This window comes from Neomonachus schauinslandi, chromosome 10 (genome assembly GCF_002201575.2).
Source record: "Neomonachus schauinslandi chromosome 10, ASM220157v2, whole genome shotgun sequence".
NCBI lineage: Eukaryota > Metazoa > Chordata > Mammalia > Carnivora > Phocidae > Neomonachus > Neomonachus schauinslandi.
The window spans coordinates 114,557,076-114,570,991 of NC_058412.1; the positions used below are offsets into that span (position 1 = coordinate 114,557,076).

A 13,916-nucleotide genomic window follows, 5' to 3' on the forward strand; every position below is an offset into this window, starting at 1 on the left:
GTATTCTCTACACCCAACGTGGGGCCCGAACCCACAACCCTGAGATCAAGAGTGAGTCGCTGGCTCTACTAAATGAGCCATCCAGGTGCCCCTTTTCCAGCAATTTTTAAGTTGGGAATGTTGAGGGTGACACACTGTTTCTCAAAATGGCCAATATCATTTCTGTCAGTATCTGGGGCAATTTTTTTGAGAATGCAAATTCTTCTTCCTCATCTTTTTTTTTTTTTTTTTTTTGAGAATGCGGATTCTTGATTCCTATTCCCACCTTAGCTCTTGGCAGCCCTCCAGTTCTTTTAGTGTTCCTTCTTTCTGGGTTATGACAGGATCTTCTCAATGTGAAGCACCTCATATGAATTTTAGTTAAAGTAATCTGAATTTATCAGTCTATTCTTTGGGAAGTTAACTATGACTAAGAGAGAACCCCAGCTTTCACATCTGATTAAGAAGGTAGACTGGTAAACAGTGCTTTTCTGGGGACTCAGGGAAGGATTTTGGGGTCTTGAGGGGTAGGTAGGAATATGTAAGCAGTGAAAGAAGTAAGCATGGAGGTAAGAGGCAGGAAGGGGGACAGTGTTCCAAGTAGTAAGAACAGAAACAGCAAAGGCAAATAATTCTTAGTGTGGCTAGGCTCTTTTTAGAAACATTGAGGAGTTTGGTATAGATACCAAGGAGGGCCTGGGGATTGAGCAGGGTGTTAGGAGCTCAGTCTTGGAGCGGGAGTCTTGGATTCCAGGTTAAGGATGTTGGCGTTTGTCCAGTGAGTGATGGGGAGCTGTCTAAAGGTTTTGAGCCAGGGAAAGTCTATTTTATGTGTTAGGTGCTGGCTGCAGTGTGGCAAATGTTTTGGAAATGGGGATACTAAGGCCAGAGAGCATGCTCAGAGGATGTTAAGGTGTGAGGCAGTGGCTGAAGAGTTGGAGAGAAGGGGACAGATTAAAGAGACGTTTAGGAGGGAGAACTGCAAATGATCATAAATCAGTGGCCTAACCCAGGAGCCAGGATGTTTCCAGCTCCTTAAATAAAGCTTGTACATTCTCTGTCTACAGGACAGACTGAGTTCTCCCATCTTGTTGGGGGGAGGGAAGTGATAGGTAGTCTGGTTATGGGCACAACAGTGTTTCTATGATGTCCTTCCCTTGTCTGCTTTTGTACCTGAGGGAGAGTCTGAAGCAGCAGTTACTATAATAGGCCCCAAGTCGCAGAAGTCTACCATGTTAACCGAGAACCAAGGAAACTATTTCTAGTGCAGCATGAAATTAAAAGTCAGAAATCATGACCCAGGGTTCTCTGTGCAGGTTTCCCTCCTCCAAGATGGGTGCCAAATGACGAGTATCAGGTGTATATTGGTGAGACTTGGGGAAGATCCCAGACCTTAACAGCCCTTTGGTTGAGTCCCCTCACATTGTGGCAGGTAAGGTGTCTTTCTTCCCATTTTATAGATGTCACAGCTGAGCCTCAAAAGTTCTGTGACTTGCTCAAGGGGACTCATTTTATGGTGCAACTGGGAGTGAGGGGCTCTTGGCCAAGGGTCTTTCAAGCGAGACTTTGTCTTTCCTGTTCCCTCTGCCCTGATGCTTTGCCCCTAAATCTTGGCATAACTGGTTCCTTCTTGTCATTCACATGTTTCCTCCTCAGATGCCATCCCCGCCCCATTGGTCTCTATCACATTATTGTATGTATTTTCTTCATAGCACTTACTAGAATCTGAAATTATTAATTTTGTCTGTTTCTCTCCACCATGTGAGTTCCATGAGAACAGGCACAATATGTGTCTTGTTTACCACTTTACCACCAGCACCTGGGATGATACCTGCCACATAGTAGATGCTCAGTAACATTTGCTAAATGATAGAAACAAGCTGGGGAGAGGAATGCAGGGAAACCAACATTAGTTGAAAGCTTAGGATGTTTCAGGTACTTTATTTTTTTATTTTTAAAGATTTTTATTTATTTATTCGAGAGAGAGAGAATGAGAGAGAGCACATGAGAGGGGTTAGGGTCAGAGGGAGAAGCAGGCTCCCCGCCGAGCAGGGAGCCCGATGCGGGACTCGATCCAGGGACTCCAGGATCACGACCCGAGCTGAAGGCAGTCGCTTAACCAACTGAGCCACCCAGGCGCCCTTAGGTACTTTTCATAAACTACTTCATTTAGTCCCCTCACAGCCTTTCAAGGTAGGTACTGTATCTCCTTTGGTAGGTAAGAAAATTTGCCAATTGAGGTCAAGTCAGTGGTTTATTACTTTTGAGGAGATAGACTCCTTTGAGAATCTCCATTAGACACAAACTTTTTGCAAATCATGTGGAGAAATTCACAGACCTCCTTGGGCCCACTCGGGGGTCCCCAGATCAAGGAACCCAGGGTTGGGGAACTTGCCCGAGGTCTCTCTGGCCTCACGCCTTTGCTACTTCCCCACTCCATGGCAAGGATAGATTCCATTGAGTGGACTACAGGGAGTCTGCTAAAGATTCTGGAGCAGAGGGAGATTACGATGCAGTGAGCCTTTGAATGTGTCAGACCTGGGTTCAAATCCTGACTCCAAAACTGGCCGTGTGACTATGGGCAAGCCTTCTCGCCTCTCTGAATCCCACTGCCCTCATGTTGAAAATGGAATCTCTCTTTTCTTTCCTACCTATAACGGATCTTTATTAATCTGTGCCAGGTACTTGGTTAATGGCTTTACAGTTATCTCATTTTTTACCACAACCCTGTGACGTCAGTACTGTTCTCTCCATTTTATAGCTGGTGACTTGCAGGCTTGCAGAAGTGTCCTGACTTGCCAGAGATCATGCAGCTTCCCCCAGTCAGCCACTGTGCTCCCACACGTGCACCTGGGGAGTTACCATGAGCTCAGATCTCCCAAAGCTGCTGTTTAAGTCTCTGCTCTTGGGGTTTGTGGGAACATTTGAGTGTGAATTAGGTGAAACAAGACCAGGAGGGCTACCTTGCATGTGAATGGAGGCCAGTCCCTTTGCTTTGTATATGTTGTAACCTCCCTCCCCTCCCCTCACCAAGCCTGTACTGGGCCTCTTGATTGGGACAGCTCTTTCGTTCTGGAGTCTGCACTGCCCCTGGTCTGCATCTGTGTACGTGGCTGCTGTCTCTTTTTAGCAGTGACATCACCCTGCCTGGTATTGGTGTTTATGAGGCTGTCTCCCCACCTGGCTGGGGGCCATCGCTTGGCCATCGAGTGTAATTCCTCAGTCTTCTAGCCCCCTAACACAGGTCTGGCCCAGCAGTGCTGCTCAGGAAATGCCTGTGGAATCACAGTGAGGACTCTTCCATGTGTTGAGGATTTACTGTGTGCCAGGCCTGTCTCGGACACTTTATATGTGTTATCTCATTTACACCCCCCACTGTAATCCCGGGAGGGAGAAGTTACTGTCCCTATTTTACTGAGAAGAAATAGAGATTCAGCTGGGCTTTGCGTTAGGCCTACTTGTGATGATTGATGGCACCAGGGCTGATTCCAGGCCTGTGCTCTCATCGTGCATAAGGAATTCTTGAAACTGTGGGCTGATAAAGGGAAGAGACACTCCTCCACCCCCAGTACCCTCAAAGACTTTTTACTAACAAACTTCTAGTCCAGCTCTCATTTCATCCACGAGCAGGGACGCCTGGCTGGCTCGGTTGGTACAGCATGTACCTTTTGATTTCAGGGTTGTGAGTTCAAGCCCCACATTGGGTGTAGAAATTTATTTATTTATTTTTTTTAAGGTTTTATTTATTTGAGAGAGAGAGCATGAGCGGTGGGAGGGAGAGAGGGAGAGGGAGAGGGAGAAGCAGACTCCGCGTTGAGCAGGGAGCCTGACAATGACAACACAGGGTTTGATCCCAGGACCCTGAGATCTTGACCTGAGCTGAAGGCAGACACTTAACGAACTGAGCCACCCAGGCACCCTGGGGATAGAGATTACTTTAAAAAAATAAAATAAAACAATCCGTGAGGAAACAGAAGCCCAGAAAGGAGAGATGACGTACTTACAGGCCCTCTTTTCCACTTACTACTTGTCCATTACTTTTGGGCAGGATGGGGTCTGATTTTACCCACCACTAAAACACTCAGGTAGACCTGTGCCTGGTCCAGGTTGATGCTCAGTAAATACTTTTTTTTTTTAAAGATTTATTTATTTATTTATTTATTTATTTATTTATGAGAGAGAGAGTACATGAGAAGGGGGAGGGTCAGAGGGAGAAGCAGACTCCCCGCTGAGCAGGGAGCCCGATGCGGGACTCGATCCCGGGACTCCAGGATCATGACCTGAGCCGAAGGCAGTCGCCCAACAACTGAGCCACCCAGGCGCCCCTCAGTAAATACTTTTAAATTGTATTTATTATGAAAACATCGAGAAGGGAAAGGATTAGTATAACAAACACCCACATTCCCACCACCCAGTTTGCAAAATAAAACATTGCTAATATAGCTGAAGGCCTCATGTGCCCCTCCACAATTGCACTCCCCCGGGATAAAGACTCTCCTGAATTTGGTATTTATTATTCCTACGTAATTTTTTATTGAGATATAATTCATATGCTATAAAATCCAACATTTTTAAGTGTACAATTCAGTGGTTTTTAATATAATCACAAGATGGTGCAAAAATTACCACTCTCTAATTCCAGAACTTTTCCATCACCTGGAAAGAAACCCTATAACCACGAGTGGTAACTCTCCCAATCCTCCTCTCCAGCCCCTGGCAGTCACTAATTTGCTTCGTGTCTCTATGGATTTGCCTATTCAGGACATTTAAGATAAATGGACTCCTATATGTGGCCTTTTGTGTCTGGCTTCCGTCACTTAAGCATTTCAAGGGTTATCCATGTTGTAGCATGTACCAGTAATTCATTCCTTTTATGCCTGCATAGTATTCCATTGTGTGGAGACACCACGTTTTGTTCATCTGTTAGTTGGTGGACATTTGGGTTGTTTCTGCTTTTTGTTATTATAAATAATACTGCTGTGAACCTTCATATTCAGGTTTTTGTGTGGATGTATTTGATTCGGGAATAGACCTCGGCATGAACTTGCTGGCTCACAGGGTAACTCTACACTTAATTTTGAGGCACTGCCAGACTGTTTTCCAAAGGGGCTGCACTATTTTACATTCCCACCAGCAATGTCTGAGACTTCCAATTTTTACATCCTTACCTCTTGTTCTTATCTGTCTGTTTGGCTATGACCATCCCAGCAGGTGTGAGATAGGGTCACATTGTGGTTTCAATTTGCATTTCCCTAATGACTGGTGATGTTGAGCAGTGCTTCTCAGCTGTTTGTCTCTTCCCGTCTTATACCTTTTTTTTTTTTTACTTAAAAAAAATGTATCATAGCTAAATGTACATAAAGTTTGCCATTTTAACCATTTAAGTGCGCAGTTCAGTGGCATTAAGTACATTCACAGTGTTGCGCAAGTATCACCACCATCTGTCTCTGGAACTTTTTTAGCTTCCCCAACTGAAACTGTACCCATTAAACAATAATTCCCCATTCTCCACTCCCAGCCAGCCCTTGGCAACCACCATTCTACTCCCAGACTACTTTTTTGACTCAGTTTCTCTTTCACTTCATAAAAGAGAGGGTCCACTTTAAAATTAGATTGTCTTTTTATTGTTGAGTTGTAAGAATTCTTTATATATTCTGGACATTAGACCCTTATCAGGTACATGATTTGAAGTAGCTTCTCCCATTCTGTGGGTTGTCTTTTGGATTTCTTTTTTTAAAGATTTTATTTATTTATTTGACAGAGAGAGACACAGCAAGAGAGGGAACAGAAGCAGGGGGAGTGGGAGAAGGAGAAGCAGGCTTCACGCGGAGCAGGGAGCCCGATGTGGGGCTCGATCCCAGGACCCTGGGATCATGACCTGAGCCAAAGGCAGACGCTTAACGACTGAGCCACCCAGGCGCCCCTGTCTTTTGGATTTCTTGATAGTGTCCTTTGAAAAACAAATATTTTTACTTTTGAGGAAGTCCAGTTCATCTGTTCTTTCTTTGGTTGCTTGTGCTCCGGGTGTCATATCTAAGAAACTGTTGCCTAATCCGAAATAATGATTTAATTTATACCTATGTCTTCTTAGGGTTTGATAGTTTTCACTCTTACATGTAAGTCTTTGATTCATTTTTATTTAATTTTTGTATATGATGTGAGGTAGGTCCTTCCTATGCATTTTTAAACCTTTTACTACGTATGTGTTTCTGAATACTTGATGCTATTTTTCCTGTTTTTGGACTTTAACTGGTAACATTGTATATATTCTTGTGCAGCTTGTTTTCTCATTCAGCCTTATGTTGGAAGACTCATCCATGTTGATAAAGGTAACTAGTTCATTCGTTTTCACTGCTCTGTCGGTTAACTGTATAAAAGCCACCTTTCATTTACCTTCTCTCCTGTGAATGGTCTGTTGGGTTGTCTCTAGTATTTTACTATTACAGATGGTAAACTAATATGCGCCTCCTTGTGCAGTGTGTTGAAGGTCATGAGCATGTTCAGATTTCCTAGATAATACAAACTCTCTCTTTTAAGTGGTTTTATAAATTTGCACTCTTGTCAGCAATATATTAGAATTGTTGGATTAAAATTACATCCTCACTAAGACTCAGTATTGTCAGGCTTATTTGTTTTTACCAGTCTAGTGGGCGAGACATGATATTTCATTGGAGTTTCCCGGATTAATAGCAAAGTTTATTTCTCAGTAAATAGTTACATGGTTGCACGGACAGGTGCACGAAAGCAGAATGCATGCAGGTCTTTGAGGAATGACCCTTGTGACTCTGCTTGTGGCTAGAATAGTGGCAGGGCCTACACTGTGTTGGCTGTTTATAGGGAGACTCTGGAGCTAGGAAGTATTGGGTGAGATTGACAACTCTGTATATGGGGGGAAGGCATTTGTCACCTTGACACCAGTGATGGGAACCTCTCTCCAGGAAGAGGCTATAGTCTTGCCCTTCCATCTCCCTAAACTTTCCCCAAGAAGGGAAGGAGCTGGAGAGAGAGGAGCCAGGAGGGAATTATGTAAGAATAAGAATGGGGTCCCACACTCTTAGGAATGACCCTTTTTTGGGAACCTTCTCCTTGTCTTTATATTGGTGGTATGTATTTCTCATGTTTATTCTACTGAGTTTGGGGGTGATGACAAGGATAATAAAAAGAATAGTAATGATTGTATATTATACACTTATTAATGTGTTAGGCCTTGTGCCTTTTTTTACGAGTATTATCTCATTTAATTCCAGTGGAGTGGGTGCTCTTATTATTCCTGCTTTACAGATGACAAACAGGGCATCAAAGAGACAGAGTAACTGAGGGTTTTCACTCCAACAGTCTGGGTTCAGAACTTGTAAGCACTATACTGTATTGTTAGCCTGGCTCAGCTAAACCCAGGAGAGCAAAGCAAGCAGAGGCTTGGGTGGGTGAGAAACACGAGTCATGGTGAGAAGGGGGCAGCAGGGAGCAGAGTGAGAGGCCCCTGGAGAAGATGGGTTCTTCTTTTTTTTTTTTTTTAAAGATTTTATTCATTTATTTGAGAGAGAATGAGATAGAGCATGAGAGGGGGGAGGGTCAGCAGGAGAAGCAGACTCCCGGCTGAGCAGGGAGCCCGATGCGGGACTCGATCCCAGGACTCCAGGATCATGACCCGAGCCGAAGGCAGTCGCTCAACCAACTGAGCCACCCAGGCGCCCGAGAAGATGGGTTCTGGAGAGGCAGGTGCCCTCCCCCCCCAGTGGACACGGTCCATTTGGCAGGCATGCATGGGCACCTCTTCTCTGCCAAGTCCTGTGCTGGCTGCTGGGGATGCAGAGTGAGATCTGCCCATTTCCAGGTCTCAAGAAGTCCCTAGACAGATGGAACAAGAATCTGGAGGATGTGGGTGGCCTCACCCCCCTAGGACACAGGTGATAAAATGGCAGGTCAGACTGAGGTATCTGTAGATATCCTTCAGCAGGTGAAAGTTTAACAAACTGTGGTACATCCATAATATGGAATGCTACTCAGTAACAAAAAGGAACAAATTATCGATTTAGGCAACAACTTTGGATTAATCTCCAGGGAATTATCCAGAGTGAAAAAAGCCAATCTAAAGAAGTTACATACTGTATGATTTCATTTATATAACATTTTTGAATTGATGATTTTAGAAATGAAGAACAGATTGGAGGTTGTCAGGGTTAAGGATGGGAAGGAGAAAAGTGTAGTTATAGAAGGGTAACACCTTTTTGTTGTTGGAATTGTTCAGAATATTGACTGTGGTGGTGGACCTGTGAACCTACACAGGTGATAAAACTGTATAGGACTTGGGCGCCTGGGTGGCTCAGATGGTTAAGCGTCTGCCTTCGGCTCAGGTCATGATCCCGGAGTCCTGGGATCGAGTCCCGCATCGGGCTCCCTGCTCTGCGGGAGGTCTGCTTCTCCCTCTGCCTCTCTCTCTCTCTCTCTCATGAATAAATAAATAAAATCTTTAAAAAAAAAAACTGTATAGGACTTAATACACACACACACACAACTATACATAAAACTGGGAAAACTTGAGTAAGATTGGGGGATTGTATCCATATCAATACAGGCAATCTCTCTATTATTTCTTATAATTGCTTGTGAATATGTAATTACCTAAAAGAATTTCAATTGAAAAATGAAATTTAAGGCCCAAAGCATTGTCAGGACAGTAGAGTTATTTGTAATGACAGCATTTTCAACCCATATAAAAAATCCCGAGGGCTATGTGCAGGGAGGCCTCTTGCCCTTAAGTTAGCCAAGTCCAGCTCCACAGAAGTGGGCAGTATACTCTGAGATGTGAAGGAGTGCAGGGTCACTGTAAACACCTTAGGAGACCCAGGGTAGACCCATTGGGTTGGTTTCTGAGTTTAACTCTTTGAGCCTCTCTCTGCCCTTCACCTCCTGAGCTGACTGACCATGATTATGAGGGCAAGGGTAGAGCCGCACCCACCCCACCCTCCCCTCCCACTCCACCTCGAATTGGTCTTTTGAGAAGGACAGATGTTCTTCCCTTGTTCTCCACTCCACCAGGTTGGGCTAAGTGCCCCTCCCCTGGGATGCCCTGTGCCGATTGTTATTAACTGTCTGTGCCTCCTCATGCCTGTCTCCTTTGCTAGACAGACTCCTAGGTCTCAGGGGCAAGACCAGAACAAGTCCCAACCTGGGGGGCATCAGAGAGTGTTTGTTGTACTCAACTAAATGGGAAGCTGACCCTGGCTTTGATAAGCCTATTCTGATCCTGAGATCCTAGGGAGGGCCTGGGTTGTGGCACAGGATTTTGGGGTTAGTGTGACTATGGTCTTATGAGATCCTGGGACTTTGTTCCCACATGGTGGTCCCACTAGGATGTCTCTCCCAGAGTGCTGGCTGCCCTGGGCACTGCTTCAAATTCCATCCCCAGAGTGGCAGACCAAGGCTTGTCCACCATACCACCCCAACATACCCATAGCCACAGTGTTCCCATGTTCACGTTGTTGACCTCTTACCATGGGCTAAGCACTTTGGTTTATTGATTCCTCTCAGCAACATTATAACGCAGGTATTCTGCATCTATCCATTTGGCAGAAAAGGAACCCAAAGCTCAGAGAGGTTAAGTAATTTGCTCAGGGTCACTTAGCTTGTGAATGGCAGAGCAAGGACTTGAGGAGGCAGTCCTAATGTGTGCCAGTCTAGTCCCTGCAGGCGCAGAGCTGAAAGAGAAACATTCCTGCTCTTATGGAGCTAATGATAAAATCACCAGACATCTAGATGTGCTTGGCTATGCCAGTCACAGGCTAAGCTCTTTATGTACATTCTATTGTTGGCTCTGCATAACAACCACATGAAATAAGGTTATGCCCATTTTACGATGGAAATGGAAGCTCCACGAGGAAAAGCAAGTAGACACATAGCAAGTAGAAGCAGACCTGGACAGTCGGATTCCAGAGCCAGGGCTATCAGATCCTCTTCTGCCATCTTTCCCAGACCTATTTTTGGCTTTTTCCCTCCTCCATACACTGGCCCTCCCAGGCCCCCTCCCCGCTACCATTTCTGCCCTCCCCTCACTCTAGCTGTCCTGTTTAGCCTGTGTCCATAGACCTCAACCCTTTCATTCATAGTCTAAGCATAGTTTGGAACCTGGGTTTGGGCCAGAGTATCTGCACGTTGACCCCTAGGAGGATACCCTACACTCTGGCCCTTCCTGTTCTACCCAGCTGCCTGGCAACAGGAGTCCTGGAGGAGCCTACTCCCCAGTGCCCTTCCTTACCTGTGGTGGCCAGGAGATGCGCGGTGTGTGGCACAGAGGGTAGAGCGGCAGGATGCCCACACCTGGCAGGGAGGCCAGCACACCCCACAGGGGGTGGGGGCAGCACTGGGCCTCTCAGTGCTGGTGGTTCTGGAAGCTGATAGGAGCAGCAACAACTGCTGGCATTATCTGGCCTCTAAGAATAGCCTGGGCTAAAGAGCTGGGGGCTGGGGCCAGGGAAGAGGGCAGGAGCCTCTTCCCACCGCCCCTTCCACCTCTGCCGCTGCTTGCCCTAGAAACTGGGAAGCCTCCCTCTGGTCTACTTTTAGCTCGGGTGGTTTCACATGGATGCATCTTCCCTGCTATTGGGCTGGGGGAAAGAAGGTGTCCCAGAGACTCAGACCCAGGGCCAAGGGCAACGAGGACCAGCCCTTACCCAGGCCCTCCCCACTGGCACAGAATAGGGGCTTGATTTTTCAAGGATCCTGTTGGAAGTGACCCTTATTCATTTGGCAAATCCTTAAGAAATAGGTAATATATACTCGTGATTCAGAATTCAAAGGTATAAAAGGGTAAACAAGGAAAAAAAATCAGTCTCCCTCCCTTCCCAAGCCCTCAGCTACCTCTTCCACTCTCCAGAGATAACCACTCTTGCCAGCAAACGTGGTCCCTCCATAGGTGGGCACAAAAATATATGACTCTCCTCTTCCCCCATTTTTACATGAGCGATAGCACATGCCATCCATTCTTCTCCTCACTTTTTCCACTTAATGGGATATCTTGGAAATGACAGTAATTTATTGAGTCTCTACTCTGTGGCATGCACTATTCTAAGTACTTCAGGTGTTAATGTTCATCAGAATCCTGTGTGGTAGGTTTTTTTGTTGTTGTTTTGTTTTTAAAAATTCCCATTGTTACAAGGTTAAATCATTTCCCAAGATTTCATAGCTGGTAATTGTCAGAGCCAGGATTCAATCCCAGGCAGTCTGACTTTAAATACGGTATTCTTCGTTACTACCCAATACTGCCTCTCACGCCTGAGTCCTGTCAGTACATAGCACACCCTCACTCTTCCTAAAGGCCAAGGTAAGAAATGGACATTGAACACTCACCATGGCCCATTTCAGGCTGGGATACAGCAGTGAGTAAGAAAGATGAGGTCTCTGCCCTTCTGGAACTGGCAGCCCATGCTCACAAGTATCTGTCACCCAAAGCAGGAAGAGGGAAACACACCTGTCATGCACACCCACATCCCCACATACAGGTCTGCTGTTTGCACACCCTCTTCTCCCTTATCCACTGGTCCTTTACTCACACAGCATCTGAGCTGAAAAGCCTCACAGCCCAGGGCTACAGGTGGAACGTGGAGGTCCAGACAGGTAGCTCCTTAAAAGAAATCACGACATGGCCCTCGTGAGCCTCACTCATCCCCTACCCCCTGGGATCCATTTCAGCAAGGCTGGTGGGGGGGTGCCTGTAATCCAGGCCCCAGCCCTTGTTTGAAGTTGGGAACAATTGAAGGGCAAGGGAGCTATAGTTAGATCCACAGCTGCTGTCACCTGTTGCAGCCTGGGCACTGGGCCCGAGCATTGTCTACATGGGGGCACTCTACCAGTGAGGGCCCACTGGGGGTGGGAGGTTGGCCCAGTCTGGCTCAGTTCTAGAGAGACTGAGACAGAGGCCAAGACAAAAAAACAGAGTCTCAGAGGGCAGAGAAAGGGTGACACAGAAGAACCAAGACCCTTGAGAGCTACAAGAGACTGCCACCAAATGCAACACTGAGACTGGTGGGGAGTGTGGGCAGAGACGGAGAGCTATTGAGACAGTGAGGCAGAGATTGAACTCAGGGATGCAGCAAATCAGAGCCCCAGACCACTTTAGTCCAGCACAGGGCTTTCTGTCCAGCCCTTTATCTCCAGGAGGCTACACATGGACACTTCTCTCTGGGGCAGCCACACTCCAGATCCTCCCAGATTCTTCTAGGGCAGTCTGAGGTCCCCTTGGGAGTGCTCCGGGAGGCCCCAGGGGTCTCTGAAAGGGAGAGTTTGGGCTGCTGGGTCTAGTCATCGCTCTCATTCACTATGTGACCTTGGATAAGGATCTGTCTCTTCCTCTGTGCCTCAGTTTCCCTAGCTGTTCAATGCAAGAGTTGGTTTGCGTGATCACTAAAGGGTCCTTTCATCCTCTGATGTCTGTCAGGACATTTCCCCTCACATGTCTCACCTCCCTCCCTCTTGCTGCAGCTGAAGCCACTCCTTTGTTTGTCCTTTGTGAGGATGGGGGACAGCTGGTCCCCCTCCACCTCCCCCCCCACCCCGAGTAACCTTTTAGCCCTAAATCCACGCTGAGGCATCTCTCCTCCGGATAAACAGCCCTGATGCCTTTTGGCAGCGCTCATCCTATTTTCTGCACAAGCATCAGAGCCGGGGCCCACTCGGGCCCTCTGCAGCTGCCTAGGGCCCCAGGAGGGGGACAAGCCTTGGACAAGCAGGGGCCCCCCAGGCCCCTCTTTAGGGCCTCACCGCTTTGCGTTTGGACCGTTATGGCAGCCGCCTCCTAAGTCAGTCTTCCTGCCACCGGTGTCGCCCCTTCAGTCCATCCTCCGCACCAGCTGCTGCAGGGATCTTGTGAACACATAAATCTGACCATGCTGTCAAATGTTCTTGCTCAGAGCTCTTTGATGAGAAACATAAAATACAAATGCCTTTGATGGCTCCCCAACTCCTGCAGGAGAAAGCGCCAAACCCCAGTCCGGCTTCTGAAGCCCTTCACAGTCTAGTCCCACCTGCTCTGTCCGGCCTGCCTTCCCTATGTGGCTGCCCCGGCCTTGGAGTCTGGCCTCCTGTTCTGCATCCCCTCTCCTCTGCCCTCGGTGACCTCCTCTCGCCTGGGTGGCCAGGGCCTCCTTGCTGCTTCTAGTCTATTCTCTAGATGGCCACCAGGGCGATTGGCATTCAACCTCCAACCACTTACTCTCCTGTCCGGACAGCTTCCCGTTGTACTTGCTGGAAAGTTCAGAGTTCCTTCCAAGTCCTACAGGACTCTCGGCGATCCAGCCCCTGCATACCTATGTCACCTCACCTTATAAACCCCCCCTTCCCCGCAGGGGCGCCTGGGTGGCTCAGTTGTTAAGCGTCTGCCTTTGGCTCAGGTCATGATCCCAGGGCCCTAGGATTGAGCCCTGCATCAGGCTCCCTGCTCAGCGGGAAGCCTGCTTCTCCCGCTCCCACTCCCCCTGCTTGTGTTCCCTCTCCCGCTATGTTTCTCTCTGTCAAATAAATAAAATCTTAAAAAAAAAAAAAATTAAAAAATAAACAACCCCCCCTGTCCCCGCTCCAGCGGCCCCAGCATGGTGACAGGGCCTCAAATGCACCAAGCTATTTTCCATCTCACAGCTTTTGTATTGACTGTTCCTTCTGCTCAGAATATTCTTCCTCTGGCTCTTTGCATGGCTCCTTCCCATCCTCCTGTCCTTCAGGTCTCACCTTGAATGTCTCCTCTTCAGAGACCCTCCCTGACCAACCTGAATCACGTACCCCCACCAACCCTCCACCCCGTTACTGTGGTGCCTTCATAGCATGTGCCGCCATCTTTAATTCCCTTGGAAAACATTACTTGTTTATTGACGGCTGCTCTGTGAGGGAAGGGGCCTTGTTGTCATGCCCATCTCCTTGCCCGTCTAGGTGTCAGACTTGGTCTTGTC

The 13,916-nt window shown here is 47.3% G+C and overlaps 1 protein-coding gene across 1 annotated transcript in view; it reads left to right on the plus strand.

The window, feature by feature from the left end:
- Positions 1-13,916, plus strand: part of MYH7B (myosin heavy chain 7B) — a 41,714-nt gene that overhangs the window by 488 nt on the left and 27,310 nt on the right. The window contains exon 2 of the mRNA XM_044918603.1: positions 1,296-1,411. The gene's annotated coding sequence lies outside the window, so the exon portion shown is untranslated. The remainder of the gene's footprint in view (positions 1-1,295; positions 1,412-13,916) is intronic.